The sequence below is a fragment of the Triticum aestivum genome, chromosome 5B, assembly GCF_018294505.1.
Source record: "Triticum aestivum cultivar Chinese Spring chromosome 5B, IWGSC CS RefSeq v2.1, whole genome shotgun sequence".
Lineage (NCBI taxonomy): Eukaryota > Viridiplantae > Streptophyta > Magnoliopsida > Poales > Poaceae > Triticum > Triticum aestivum.
Window position 1 is genome coordinate 214,045,348 of NC_057807.1, and position 13,500 is coordinate 214,058,847.

Below are 13,500 nucleotides of genomic sequence, written 5' to 3' on the forward strand. Positions count from 1 at the left end.
TGAGGCTAATGGGCCTAAAGTCAACGATGCTCTCCCCCCATCCTTCTTGGGAAGCAACACAATATTCGCATAGTTGAGCCAGTGTAGGTTTGTTGTGTGGAGGGAGTCAAAGCGTTGAATCACCCTCATGAGGTCGTGCTTGATGATGCCCCAACACTTTTTGAAGAAGAGGCCGGTGAAGCCATCCGGCCCAGACACCTTGTCGCTAGGCATGCTATTAATTGCCTTGATGACCTCCGCCTCAGAGAGGGGAGCGTCAAGCTCATGCAGGTCATGCGACTCCAAATTGAGCTCCTACCAAATGAAGTCCTTCGTGCTTCCGCTTCCTCTTTTCAGTACTTGCGAGAAGTGGTCATGGATTATCTTCTCCTTGGCATTGTGCTCGGTCACCCACCCTTGATCCTTCATAATCTGGTGAATATAGTTTTTCCTCCTTCTCGCGTTAACGCGACGGTGAAAGAACTTCGTGTTGCCATCCCCTTCCTTAATGTTTGCGATTCTAGCACACTACTTTTTGCGTGCTCTCTCCAGCGCGGCCAAGCTTATGACCCTTCACTTAAGTCGAGCTCGAAGATCGCGCTCCCGGGGGAGAGCAGTCTTCCCTCCTGAGCAATGTCGAGGCGGAGGATCACCAAGAGGGCGGCATGGAGGTGTATCTTTGCTTTAGAGAAGAGGCCTCTACTCCATTCTTTGAGGCGTGTCGCCGTTCATCGTCAAGATGAGGAGCATAGCAGAGCCGCAATCCACACTAAAAAGGATCTAAGGAGTGGTGGTGAAGCAATCAGCTATACGAGCGGTGGTCTAGTCCTTGACAGATCCGTGTCTCAAGAGTGCTCAGTTGATAACAATTGTACCCATAATCCAGGCTGAAAACCAAGGACTTGCTATCTAGACGTGGCAACGGCAGTCGACAGTGTTGCATGGAAGTATTGGTGTGGACGTGTGATGCATTGATAATTTGATTGTATGCATCTTCATTTGTGTGGATGCAACGAAGCTTTCATTTTCTACAAACAATCTGGTTCAGCGTTTTTCTTCCTAAAAGACCCCTAATTTATCCTGCACGCGGATCGTCTTGCGGAGCGAGTCAAGACCCACGTCTGTCCGTCCAATTCTGCATGCCTGGCCGTTTCTTGCGTTTCAGTCGCTGTCCGGGCTACACGTAAGAAGGCACACGCGTCGCTGCCAATTATTCTCGGTATGGCGTCTTCAACCTTCAAAACCTTCTGTTTGACAAACCGATAGTAGTTCCAAAGTAAATTCTACAGATCAATCACATTTAAGTATATTTTTTGTTGTTGCGAGAGCACATCCAAGCATCTTAGCGTGAAGGATCAAGCTCGAGGCAATAGTCTGAAGAAAATTGCATGGTCGTCCGTGTGAAAAATTCCATATTGCGTTATGGTAGATATAGACTGATGTGCATATCATATCATATAGTACGTACTAGTACTATACTATTAGCTGCCTGCCTGGCTAAACTAGGGGTTAGAATCCTCTGCAGTATCGTATGATGCTGTAGTGTCGATGACATGTAGGGTCACACTGTTGAAAAGTTCACATCAACTAATCAACGGACGCTGGGCGACCGCCTTAATATATTACAGTATCTAGAATTAGTTCTAGTGTCTCTAGTACTAGTACTTCTAGTACAGTTGACCGTTCGGTTGAGTTACGATACTAGAATACGTATGTTTTTTATTCGAGGAATCGGCAAGAGCAAATTATTTTCATTTCAAATGAAAAAGAGGGTCTATGTACTGAGATTTTCTGTTTTTGGAAAACCTGGCAAAAACCTCTACAGAACCAACAGGGTATAAAAAATCGACCAATACCGGCCGTCACTTGAGTCCGGCCGAAAGCTAGGTTTTTTAATGAAACCTGGTAGAAATTTTCAAGTCTTGCAAACTTTACCTTTCCTGCCTTTGGACAGAAAAAACTATAACTACTCTCTCCGTTCTCCGTTCCTAAGTATAAGCCTTTTGGAGATTCCAATGAAAGACTACATACAAAACAAAATAAATGAATCTACACTCTAAAATATGTCTGTATACATCTATATATAGCTTGTATTAAAATTTTAAAAAGACTCATATTTAGAAACGGAGGTAGTAGTTGTTATTTAGTGTATTATGCTAGTCTCAGAACGAGAGAAAGTGAGAATTTCTCTTCGCAAGAAAAAAAGGAGAGTACAAGCCACCATATTATCTGTGCGTTTGGATATTGCCAACACCGGAAGGAGTAGGTAACGACCTCATCAGGATTCAGGAAGATCAGCTTAGCAACCACTTCTTCTTTTTTGAAACGGGGACATAAGATTTGTCTTATCTATTGATTAAGGAGAGAATAGAGTTTGTGTTACAAGATTCCTTTTTTATAAAATAATCACTCTCCCGTCAAGATTTCTTTGCGCCCATTGTGACCCAAAGCCTAGCCTCTAGCTTGATGATGTTAAGAGCATCTCCAGCCGTTGGTCCCCCAGGGGGCACCTAAAATCGCCGCCTAGGGGCGAGCTGACGCAAAAAATACGGCTTGGGAGCGAGTTGCCCTCCAGTCGCCGGCCCCAGGGCCGCCCCCAGGCACGTCTAATTTGTTCAAAAAAAGTTCAGCGAAGTTCAGTTAAACACGGCTAAATTTCGGCAAACTTTGCATATATTACATGTTCGCGACGCGTTTACATAACAAATATAACTAAAAAAAGAAATCGCTAAACGCGGAGTAGTCGCCATCGTCGCTGCCGTCCTCGCCGCCGCCGCCATCGTCGGCGTTCTCCTCCTTGATGCGGCCGTCCCTGCTGCACCCCTGCCCGGCGTCGCCATGGCGGATAGGTGCCGCCGCCGGCGGCGCGTCGTCGAGGACTCCTCCTCCTCCTTCTTCGCGGCCCCGCGGCACTGCTCGAAGCGCCGCAGTGCGGCGACCTAGCGCTCCCTCTCCGTCCTGAGGAAGTCCTTGCGCGCCCATTTCAGGGCCGCATCGTCGTCGAGCTCCACCTCGCCGGGCTCCGTCTTCACGGCAGGGAGCCCCGGCTCCATTTTCACCGGCGCGAGGCCGCGCTCCGTCTTCGGCTTGACGAAGCGCGGAGGAGCCGACGAGGGGGCGCGCCGGCCGCCTTCGTTGATGACGATGCCGGCGCTGCGAGTGCGCCGGCCGAGCGGCGTCTCGCGGGCTCGGCCTTGACGCCGAGCAGCGCCGAAGATCCGGAGGAATGGGAAGAAGATCGCTACGAGGAGGAGGAAGACGATGAAGAGACGAACCTCCTAGGCAGCCATTGCCCGGCGCGTCGGTGGTGGGCCGGGGCCGGGGCCGCCGGGGGAGGGTATACCAGTGGCGGCTCGTTGCCGCCCTCGAGGTGCGCCAGCACGCCGTCGAGCGTGCGGCCGGGGACGCCTCACCACACGCGGCGGCCCTCGCTGTTCTTCATGCCGCCCACCACCGGTGCCCCGTTGGTGGACGCCAGTCTCTGCTCCTGACGGCGCTCGAAGTACGCCACCCATGCCGAGTGGTCGTCGGCGGCGTACTGAGGGAGGGCGCGCTGCTCATCGGTGAGGAAGGTGCGCGCGAGCTCGATCTCGTCGGCAAAGTAGGCGGTCCACGCCACCGCGTCGAGCAACGGCGGAACGGGCACTCCCCCGTTGCTGAGCCGCCACCGCGAAGGCCCGGTACGCATGTCCGACGGCGCCGGGATGTTGGCCTCGAACAGGACCCACGACTCCTGTTCGCGGAGCGAGCGGCGGCCGAAGCCGTTGGCCGCCGCCTCGTCGTCGGGGAAGCGTTCGGCCATTGGGGGCTATTGGAGTGATGGAGGGCTCGGAGGCCGTGCACGGGAGAGGAAGGGCTCGGCGGCAGTGTTTCACGATAGAGGGAGCGAGCTCGGCGGCTAGGGCTGGCGTGGCTTGAGGCGAGGGAGGGCGCCGGCTTATATAGCCGCGCCCGTGTGTACGCGTGGCGGGAGGGGAGGCGACGCCGCGCCGCCCCGTGATGCGCCGCCCGTGAGGAATCAATGGCAAGGCTGACCAGCGGCGGCAGCGCGGCAGCCTTGGCATTGACTCCCACGGGAACCGAGGAGATGAGGGCGACGAAGCGCCCGTCTCGCTGACTCGGCGGGCCCGCGGGTGCTTCGCGCCAAAACCACTCGCCCCGGCGCCCCCGGGCGCCCCCCAGTGTGTCGGTTTCGGCCTGGGTCCGCCGGCGCTGATTTCGGCCTAGGCCGGCGAAAATCGGGCTCCTTGGCGCGCGACTGGGCTGTTTTTTCGGCGCCGGCGTGAAAAAATCTCCTGGGGAGGCTGTTCTGGGGGCGCGGCTGGAGATGCTCTAAGAAGCACATCAGAGGGAGCACTCTTGTGCCGGAACAGCTGTCGTTTTTTCCATATGGTTCAACTAATGAGCATAGTAAGGGATGCCATCGCTTTTCTATTGGGTACATACTTGGCGGAGAGGCTAACCCACCATTATGATGAGTCTAGTTTATGTGATGATTTTGATTGTTATTTTGTGCCTACATGGTGGGCTTTGTGAAATTTTACCGCATTCACTCACTGCTTTTTGTTTGATCTTCCTCAGGAACACTTTTTTGACCAATTAGCACTTTATGGAAAGAAAAGTCCCAGGGAATGGTAGTGGAATCACATATTTAATGTCATAATCACCTACCATAAAAGAATCGAGCAAGGAGGCCAAAGGAGGAGTCGCCACGGCGCTTCAAGAGCCAAAGACGGTGTTCTATACGTGCGCGACTGCTCGTATGGGCGGTCATATGGAGTGCCAATGTCGTCGCCTCGTCGACTACTTTCTCCCCGTGAAATTGGATCGGGGATCAGACGTCGAGATAGATATGAAACTCAACCAGAAGGTAGAACCGGAGACATGGCAATTCGGACTTCAATCGCCGGTGACTTGATTGTTTTTCCTTGAAATCTTTTCCATGGTACGCAATCACCAATATACCCTAGGTTTTATTTTCTGGCACACTTCTGGGCTCATTAGCTATATTTAAGCTATTTTTTGAGTTTACCATGCATTTTGTGCATATAAATCAAATCCCAATGACAACTACATGTGGGTGTTGGAAAAGAAGGTCTAAAAATCATTTGTGTGTCTTTTTGCGTGTTTTCATTCATTGTCCAAGGAATGGGAAGTATTTTCAAACATTTTGGCTGTGAGGTGCGGCCACCGGCGTAGGTCTTGTTGGTACTTTAATTACAGGAAATGCAGATACAGTCCAAAAATCACAAAAATCCCTGTGTCACCATGGAGTGCTCTCAAGACCCCGTGGAATTTTTTGGGTAAAGTTTGGCACAAGTTTTGATGACCGCTCCATGGAAACCGGAGCATCTCACAAGAAGGATCATACTTTCCAAAAGGAGATGTGGCAATCCTAACTCCAGTCGCCGGTGACTTCATCGTTTCGCCTCAAAAAACTTTCCACAATACACAATCACCATTATACCCTAGGTTTGATTTTTTTGGCGCATTTCAGGGCTTGTTTAATATATTTAAGGCATTTTATTGCATTTACCGTGCATTTTGTGCATATAAATCAAATCCTAAATGCAACTGCATGTGGTGATGAAAGGTAGGAGGATTGTCGTTCTATCTAGGAGCATCCAACGGTGCAGATGTATGATCCATGGGGTTTGGGTTCTGGCCAATCAGAATGCACAAGTCGCATCGCGTGCAGTAGGGGTCATCGGCCACGGTTTGGTAGGCACACGTCTTTCATTAATGAACTACGTGCTATTGGAAAACATTTACATCAAGGAACAACATAATTTCATTTGAATGAAGACGTGAGTTCATCATTTCGCCTCAATTTTTTTCCACGGTACGCAATGACCATTATATCCTAGGTTTCATTTTCTGGCGCATTTCAGGTCTCGTTTGCTATATTTAAGCCCTTTGGAATTTATCATGCATTTTTTGCATATTTATCAAAAACCTATTGCAACTTCATTTGGGTGTTAGGAAAGAAGGTGTAAAAATCATTTGTGTGTCGCTTTGTGAGTTTTCATTCATTTCCCAAGAAACGAGAAGAATTTTCAAACATTTTAGCCGCGATATATGGCCACTGGCATAGGGCTTGTTGGTATTTTAATTATAGGAATGTGGACGGAGTCCGAAAATCATGAAAATCGGTGTGTCACCATGGCACGATCTCAAGACCCAGTGGAATGTTTTTGGTAAAGTGATGCGGAGCATCCTATGGTCATCTCCATGGATCTACCATCGTCTCACCAAGCACCAAGAGGACCCATGACAAGAGCACAAGCTAGAGCTCTCGAGACTGAGGTGACTTCTCTCCTTAGTGATTTCTCATATGATCCTCTCGAGACATGGCTACTACCTAAGTCCGGAATGTTGTGCATGATTAGGTACCAAGAGGACCCTCCCGAGGATGCACATGAAGATGGTCAAGCCCCAAGTCCACAAAAGAAGAGAACCAACGGAAGAAGGCGAGGACAGCTTCCAGGCCCCGGATCATCCGGTCATGACCCCGGACATCTGGCCCCTGGAGATCTACCCCGCAGCCAAGGATCTGCAGCCGAACCTACAGGGCTCGGACATCCGGCGTCCAGCCCGGACATCTGGCCCTTCGCCCCGGAAATCCGGGCCCCAACCCGGACATCCGAACAAGACATCTAGGGAGCACAGAAGGATGCCCCGATGGCCCGGACATCCGACCATCACCCCGGACATCCGGCTCCTCTCGAAGCCCCGTACATCCGGCCCCTTCGCCCAGACATCTGGTCCCGCCTATCCAGAGAGCACCGAGGCCGACTCCACCACCCCAGACATCCGCCCCCCTAGCCCGGACATCTGGCGTCTCGGGAAGGCCCGGACATCCGGCCCGACGACCGAACATCCGGCCGCCCTGCCTGCGTACAGCGCATCCGGGCCGAGGCCCATGTACCCCTTCGCCCCTTAGACTATATATACTCCCTCTCCACCTACGTTTTAGGGTTAGCATTGATTTAGCTCATTTGTGAGATAGAGCCTCGTTCATCCATCCGGATCTACTCCTCCTGAGGGACCGACCCCTCCTCGGAGAAGATCCACCTGGATTCAAGACCTCCATCCGGAGAAGACCATCAAGACCTCCTCACGGAGAAGAACCCGTTACCCTTTGTATTGTCTCTTGTTGGATTTGGATCTTGTACCCTCTTGTGTTTCGATGATCTAGCACATGTGTGACTTTGTTCTTGTTGGTTGAGTGTTCTCTCGTGTTTTTCTCTCGTTCTCCTCCTCGTGTTCTTCGTGTTCCTCGTAGGGATCCTCTCCAAACGTGAAAGATCAGCCTCTAGGGTTCTACCCTACATCATCTTGGTATCATGAGCCACGTTGATCACGTTTTTGGAGCCCCTACCCCGTGTTTTCTAGCTTGATTTTGTTGTTTTTGTCCTAAATCCGAAAATCCCCACCAAAAATAGCCCCAATTTTTTTTTGTGATTTGTTGGTGTGATGAAGTTTCGTTGGATTTGATCCACGGATCTGCTTTGCAATGTGTGGATCTAGCTTTCCCCCATCTTCTCCGCAATTTCCATCCACTAAATTGTCCAAATTTTTCCCTGGAGTTGCCCTCTTTCCCAGGGAGTTCATCTCGTTCGGCCATGATCCAGGCGCTCGGACATCCGGCCGTGTCCCCCGGACATCCGGTATCCCGGACATCCGGCCCCTGGCCTGGACATCCGGCACCTGGTAGCAACAACTCCATCCACCGCCCCGTTTTCCGCCCAATTTTGTCCCGGTGACCACGCATACTTCCGCATATCGCCACCACTTTCTGCAAGCACCACCATAGCTTACCGTTTCCACCTACGACAATTTTGTCCCGTTTTGGTCTTTGAGAATTTGAGTTGCGATTCCCGTGTCCTATTGTGTTTCGGCTATATAGGTACGGTTCGACGTCAACATCACCACCACTCATCTTCGCAAAGGACTCGTCATCGCAAAGGACGGTAACCTCGACGACATATTTGTCATTTCCATGCCATTTGCATTGATAACCACATAGCCTTACTTTTGCATTGCTTACCCATCGAGACTAGACATTGAGTGTTGCCGGCAGTGTTACTTGTGCACATTAGTGATCATACTCCATAGCATACATACCATACCATAGTGGTGCATATCTTGGCATCATCTTTTGTGTCACAAAGTTGTCATCGCATACACGATTGCTATCTTGGTTCGTGAAGTTTTGCATGAGGAAAGAGCTCAAAAGTGAAAGAGCCAAACAAGCTTTTAAGCAAAGAGGGAAAGATAAGCAAAGAGCTTATAAGCAAGAACCATAGCATCATACTACATTAAGATTGTCATATCCGATCATCTTGGATCATATCACCGAAATACCATACATATAGTATACTTGGGATAGAGGTCGTTGCATTTTTGCCTAGCAGGTTGTGCACAAGTTACGTATCCGCCTATTGTGCAATCGTGCTAGCGTCTCTCTAGTATTGTGCAACAAGAGCATTTTCGTGGACTCCATATTTTGGCTCATTTTTGGTTTGCACAATCCCACTTATCTATTTGCGTGTGTGTTTCCGTGTACCTCTACTTGCTTGGTCTACTTGTTGCATTTGCAAATTTGTGAATCTTTTCCAACATTATTGAAGCTCACTAACAATTGCATCAAATTTTGTGCCACCATCCTAACCAAGCTCCACCATAAGCTTTTACTTGTGTCGGTGTGAGAACCGACAAGAATTGGTACTACTTGTGCTATTTCATTGTCCGCATTTGAGTGATCTTGATCCATCTTCAATATTGGTCAAGGTACATTTGGTATAAGTTCTTCTCCATCTCCCACTCAAATTTTGCTTGGAATGATGAATAGGCCAAGTTCTTCTACCAACCCAATCTTCATCGAGCAAGACGATGACATGTCATCATTCGTCACCAAGAACCACCTCTTTGGTGCACAACGAGTGTTGCATCAAGAGCAACAAGCGATGAACGACCACATCGACAACCTCGCCACCGACTTGCGACTCTCCGAGCAACGTGCAAGGGACTACTTTGACAACAAGCTCGACGCTCACAAGCAAGAGAACGATGCAAGAATGGACGAAATCCGTGCCTTGTTGGTGAACCGCCCTCCGTCCACTTCTTCATACTCAAGACGGAGCCGCTCAAGTCGACACTCTGACGACGCCTTCTCCGGCTCAAGTACACCGACATTGAATACTCTTCGACGAGCCGCGCTTCAAGACCGTCATGCATCACGCAATCCTCTACACGACAATCATCCGCAAGAGCAAGTCGACGAGCAAGTACTTCGTCCTCAACCACACCAAGATCCTTTTGCACAAGCTCAAGAGTGACAACGTCAATGTCGCCAAGAGGAAGAACGAGCGCGTCTACATCAAGAGGAACAAGACGCCGAGGCTCAACGTCTTCAACAACAACAACATGAAGCACAAGCTCTTGAGGAGCAACGTGCCCTTCAAGAATCAAGTCGAGCCATTGCCAGGCGCAACCGTGATAGGCGCAACCAAGAGGAAGCACTTCGAGAAGAAATCCAAGAGCGGAACTACCAACCAAGAGTGCAACGTCAAGTTCCCCAACATCCTCCTCAAGCTCGACAAGCTCCTCCACAACCTCAAGTTCAACAAGAGCAAGTTGATCATGGTCATCCCCCATGACAAGAGCAACATGAGGTTGATTACCCACCACATCAAGCACGTCATCATCACCCTCGATAACAACACAATGAAGAGCAACGCTATGGCAAGCTAAAGTTCACCATGCCCAAGTTCAATGGAAGCAATGATCTCGAAGAGTACCTATCATGGGCATTGAAGGTTGACAAAATCTTTCGTTTGCACAACTTTGAGGAAGAGAAGAAGATCGCTATGGCATCCCTTGAGTTCCAAGACTATGTGCTCATATGGTGGGAACAGGTCCTTGAGCGCCGAGAAGCAAGAGGTGAACCTCCAATCACCACTTGGGATCAAATGAAAGATGTCATGCGAGCATGTTTTGTGCCCGCCTACTACAACCGCGATCTCTTCAAGAAGCTCTAACTCCTCAAGCAAGGAACAAAGAGTGTTGAAGAATACTACAAGGAAATGGAGATAGCCATGATACGAGCCAATTTCACGGAAGATGATGAGAAAACTATGGCACGCTTCTTGAATGGCCTTGAGGGAGTCCCGGATTAGGGGGTGTCCGGATAGTCGAACTATCATCATCGGCCGGACTCCAAGACTATGAAGATACAAGATTGAAGACTTCGTCCCGTGTCCGTATGGGACTTTCCTTGGCGTGGAAGGCAAGCTTGGCGATACGGATATGTAGATCTCCTACCATTGTAACCGACCCTGTCTAACCCTAGCCCTCTCCGGTGTCTATATAAACCGGAGGGTTTTAGTCCGTAGGACACAACAACAATAACAACAATCATACCATAGGCTAGCTTCTAGGGTTTAGCCTCCTTGATCTCGTGGTAGATCCACTCTTGTACTACCCATATCATCAATATCAATCAAGCAGGAGTAGGGTTTTACCTCCATCGAGAGGGCCCGAACCTGGGTAAAAACATCATGTCCCTTGTCTCCTGTTACCATCCGCCTAGATGCACAGTTCGGGACCTCCTACCCGAGATCCGCCGGTTTTGACACCGACATTGGTGCTTTCATTGAGAGTTCCTCTGTGCCGTCACGATCAGGAAGGATGCCTCTTCCCGTCTTTAAAGACGGTACCGTTGCCAAAGGAGCTTTGGCCGCCGGCCAAACTATCCGGCTAGGTGATTTTCTTATGACCGCCTGTTCGACCGCCGCTTCGACGACGACCTCTCGGGTCATCAAAAGCAATCTTCACGTCAACTCGGAATTCGCCGAGCAGCTGGATCCGATGGAGCTCTCTTCCGTAAACGAGCTCTTGGATCGCATCGCCGCCCTGGGAATCGCTACAGATTACGATCAGATTGGGCTTAAAACTGATTTGAGAGAGATTAACTCTCCCCAGGTTACCCACCACGTCGCGGTGGTAGAGGAACAACGCGACGACTCTTCTTTTGTATTAAAGACCAGTTATGTCCGGACTCCTGATCCCTCCATGCCGGATTCCCGCGGAGGGATGGACGTCAATCAAGTACTGAACCTAAAGTCAGGCAACAGACCAGATTCGTTGGACAACGTCCAGCAATCCAAGCTTCCAAATTCGGAAACTTTTCGGCTCTTGAGCCTCAAGTTGGGCAGGGTTCCAGACTTAATTCCACCCGCCAACCCAAACATAAGGGATCTATCTCAAATCCGGCAAGAGCCCACGGAAACAGTACATCATTACTGGGCCAGATTCCTCCTGGTCATGGACAGGATAAAGGACTGTCGTGAGGAAAGCGCAATCACAATTTTCTGCAACAATTGCACGGACAAGGGATCACTAACGCCATAAGTCGCCGCGAAATTACTCGCTTCGCCGACCTGGCGTCCATAGTACGAAAGTACTGTGCGATGGAGAGTACCTGGAAAATCGAAACTAAGTTTTGGGACAATCCGGCTCCGAACACAACCCTAGTCCGAAACAAAAGGGTGCATCATGCTCAAGCACCTGGGACAAAAACCAAAAAGCAAAACCCCCTAAAGGGCACGGAACCATACTAGAGGGATGGCTCAGCGGACCCTGTAAATCCATAGTACAGAGGGCGCCACTCCAATACATAGCCTTCGAGCATGTTGGATACTACGGCAGGTGGCCAAAAGCGGCAAAGAGCTTCTAGCCCCAGAGAACCAGACCAACAGTGCCAGTACGGTATTAACAGTCTTCAAGACTTTCGCATCAAATAATATGCGGAAACAAACAATCCGCAACCTCGCCGAAGTCTACCAAGTAGCAACAACAAATCCATGGAGCGACACGGCTATCACCTTCAATGCCAGCGACGAACCTAACTTCCGAACAGCCCGAGCACCAGCCACATTGGTCCTCAGTCCAATAGTGGATGGCTTTCGTCTTACCAAGGTACTCATGGATGGCGGTAGTGGATTAAACCTCATCTACGAGGAATCCCTTCGAAAAATGGAAATAAACTGGAGCCGCATTGAGCGAAGCAGCACAACCTTTAGAGGAATAATCCCCAGTCGGGAAGCATGCTGCACAGGAAAAATTACACTTGATGTGGTGTTCGGCTCGCCGGACAATTACAGGTCTGAGGAGATCACGTTCCAGGTGGCCCCGTTCAGCAGCAGATATCACGCTTTACTAGGACGAGATGCATTCACAATTTTCCAAGCTATACGCCATTACGGGTACATGAAGCTTAAGATGCCCGGGCCCAATGGAGTCATCACTCTTGTCAGTGATCCGGACATAGCACTCCGCGCTGAAAATAAGACAGCCGCACTAGCCCTAGAGGCACTATTCGAAGCCCTAGCGGCAGAAGAACTCACTGCGCTACACTCCATGGTGAATAGGGACGATGTGATACTCGACAAGAGATCTAAGTCCACCTCTTTTAAACCAGCAGACGAAATAGTCAAATTCCAGGTCCATCCAACGGACCCCACAAAGACGGCCTCCATTGGGGCACAATTAAACCCCGACGTAGACGCCGCCCTACGAGAATTCCTTCGGGAAAATTGGGACATCTTCGCCTGGCACCCTTCAGATATGCCAGGAATCCCACGCAGGCTGGCAGAACACAGCCTAAACATCCTAAAAGGATGCAAGCCAGTCAAATAGGCTCTTCGGCGATTTTCCGAACCCAAAAGACAGGCAATGGGAGAGGAGCTAGCCAAACTTTTAGAAGCCGGATTCATCAGAGATATAAAACATCCGGACTGGCTAGCAAACCTGGTAATGGTACCAAAAAAGGACAAATCCTGGCGCCTATGTGTCGATTTTAAAGACCTTAACAAGGCCTGTCCAAAGGATCCTTTCCCCCTTCCCCGCATCGACCAAATCATCGATGCTACCGCAGGGCACGATTCATTGTGCTTCCTCGACGCATATTCCGGATACCATCAAATCAAGATGGCGGAAACAGACCAGGCCGCAACGGCATTCATTACTCCATATGGGCCATTCTGCTTCAACACAATGCCCTTCGGACTCAAAAACGCCGGCACAACATATCAGCGCATGATTCAGACATGTCTGGCTACCCAGATCGGCAAAACAGTGGAGGCGTACGTAGACGATGTGGTCGTCAAGACCAAACACGTCGAAACTCTAGTAGATGATTTGAGGCTAACATTCGACAACCTCCGAGCATACGACATTAAGCTCAACCCGGAAAAATGCATTTTCGGCGTACCAGCCGGAAAGCTCTTGGGCTTCATTGTATCCGGTATAGGAATTGAAGCAAACCCAGCCAACATCTGAGCTCTGTCACAGTTGGATATCCCAAAAGATCTCAAACAAATACAAAAATTGACTAGATGCGTGGCAGCTTTAAGCCGCTTCATCTCCCGCTTGGGAGAAAAGGCGCTACCCCTTTATCGCCTCCTCCGGCGCACCGAACACTTCGAGTGGACGGACGCTGCCATAGCCGGACTCGAA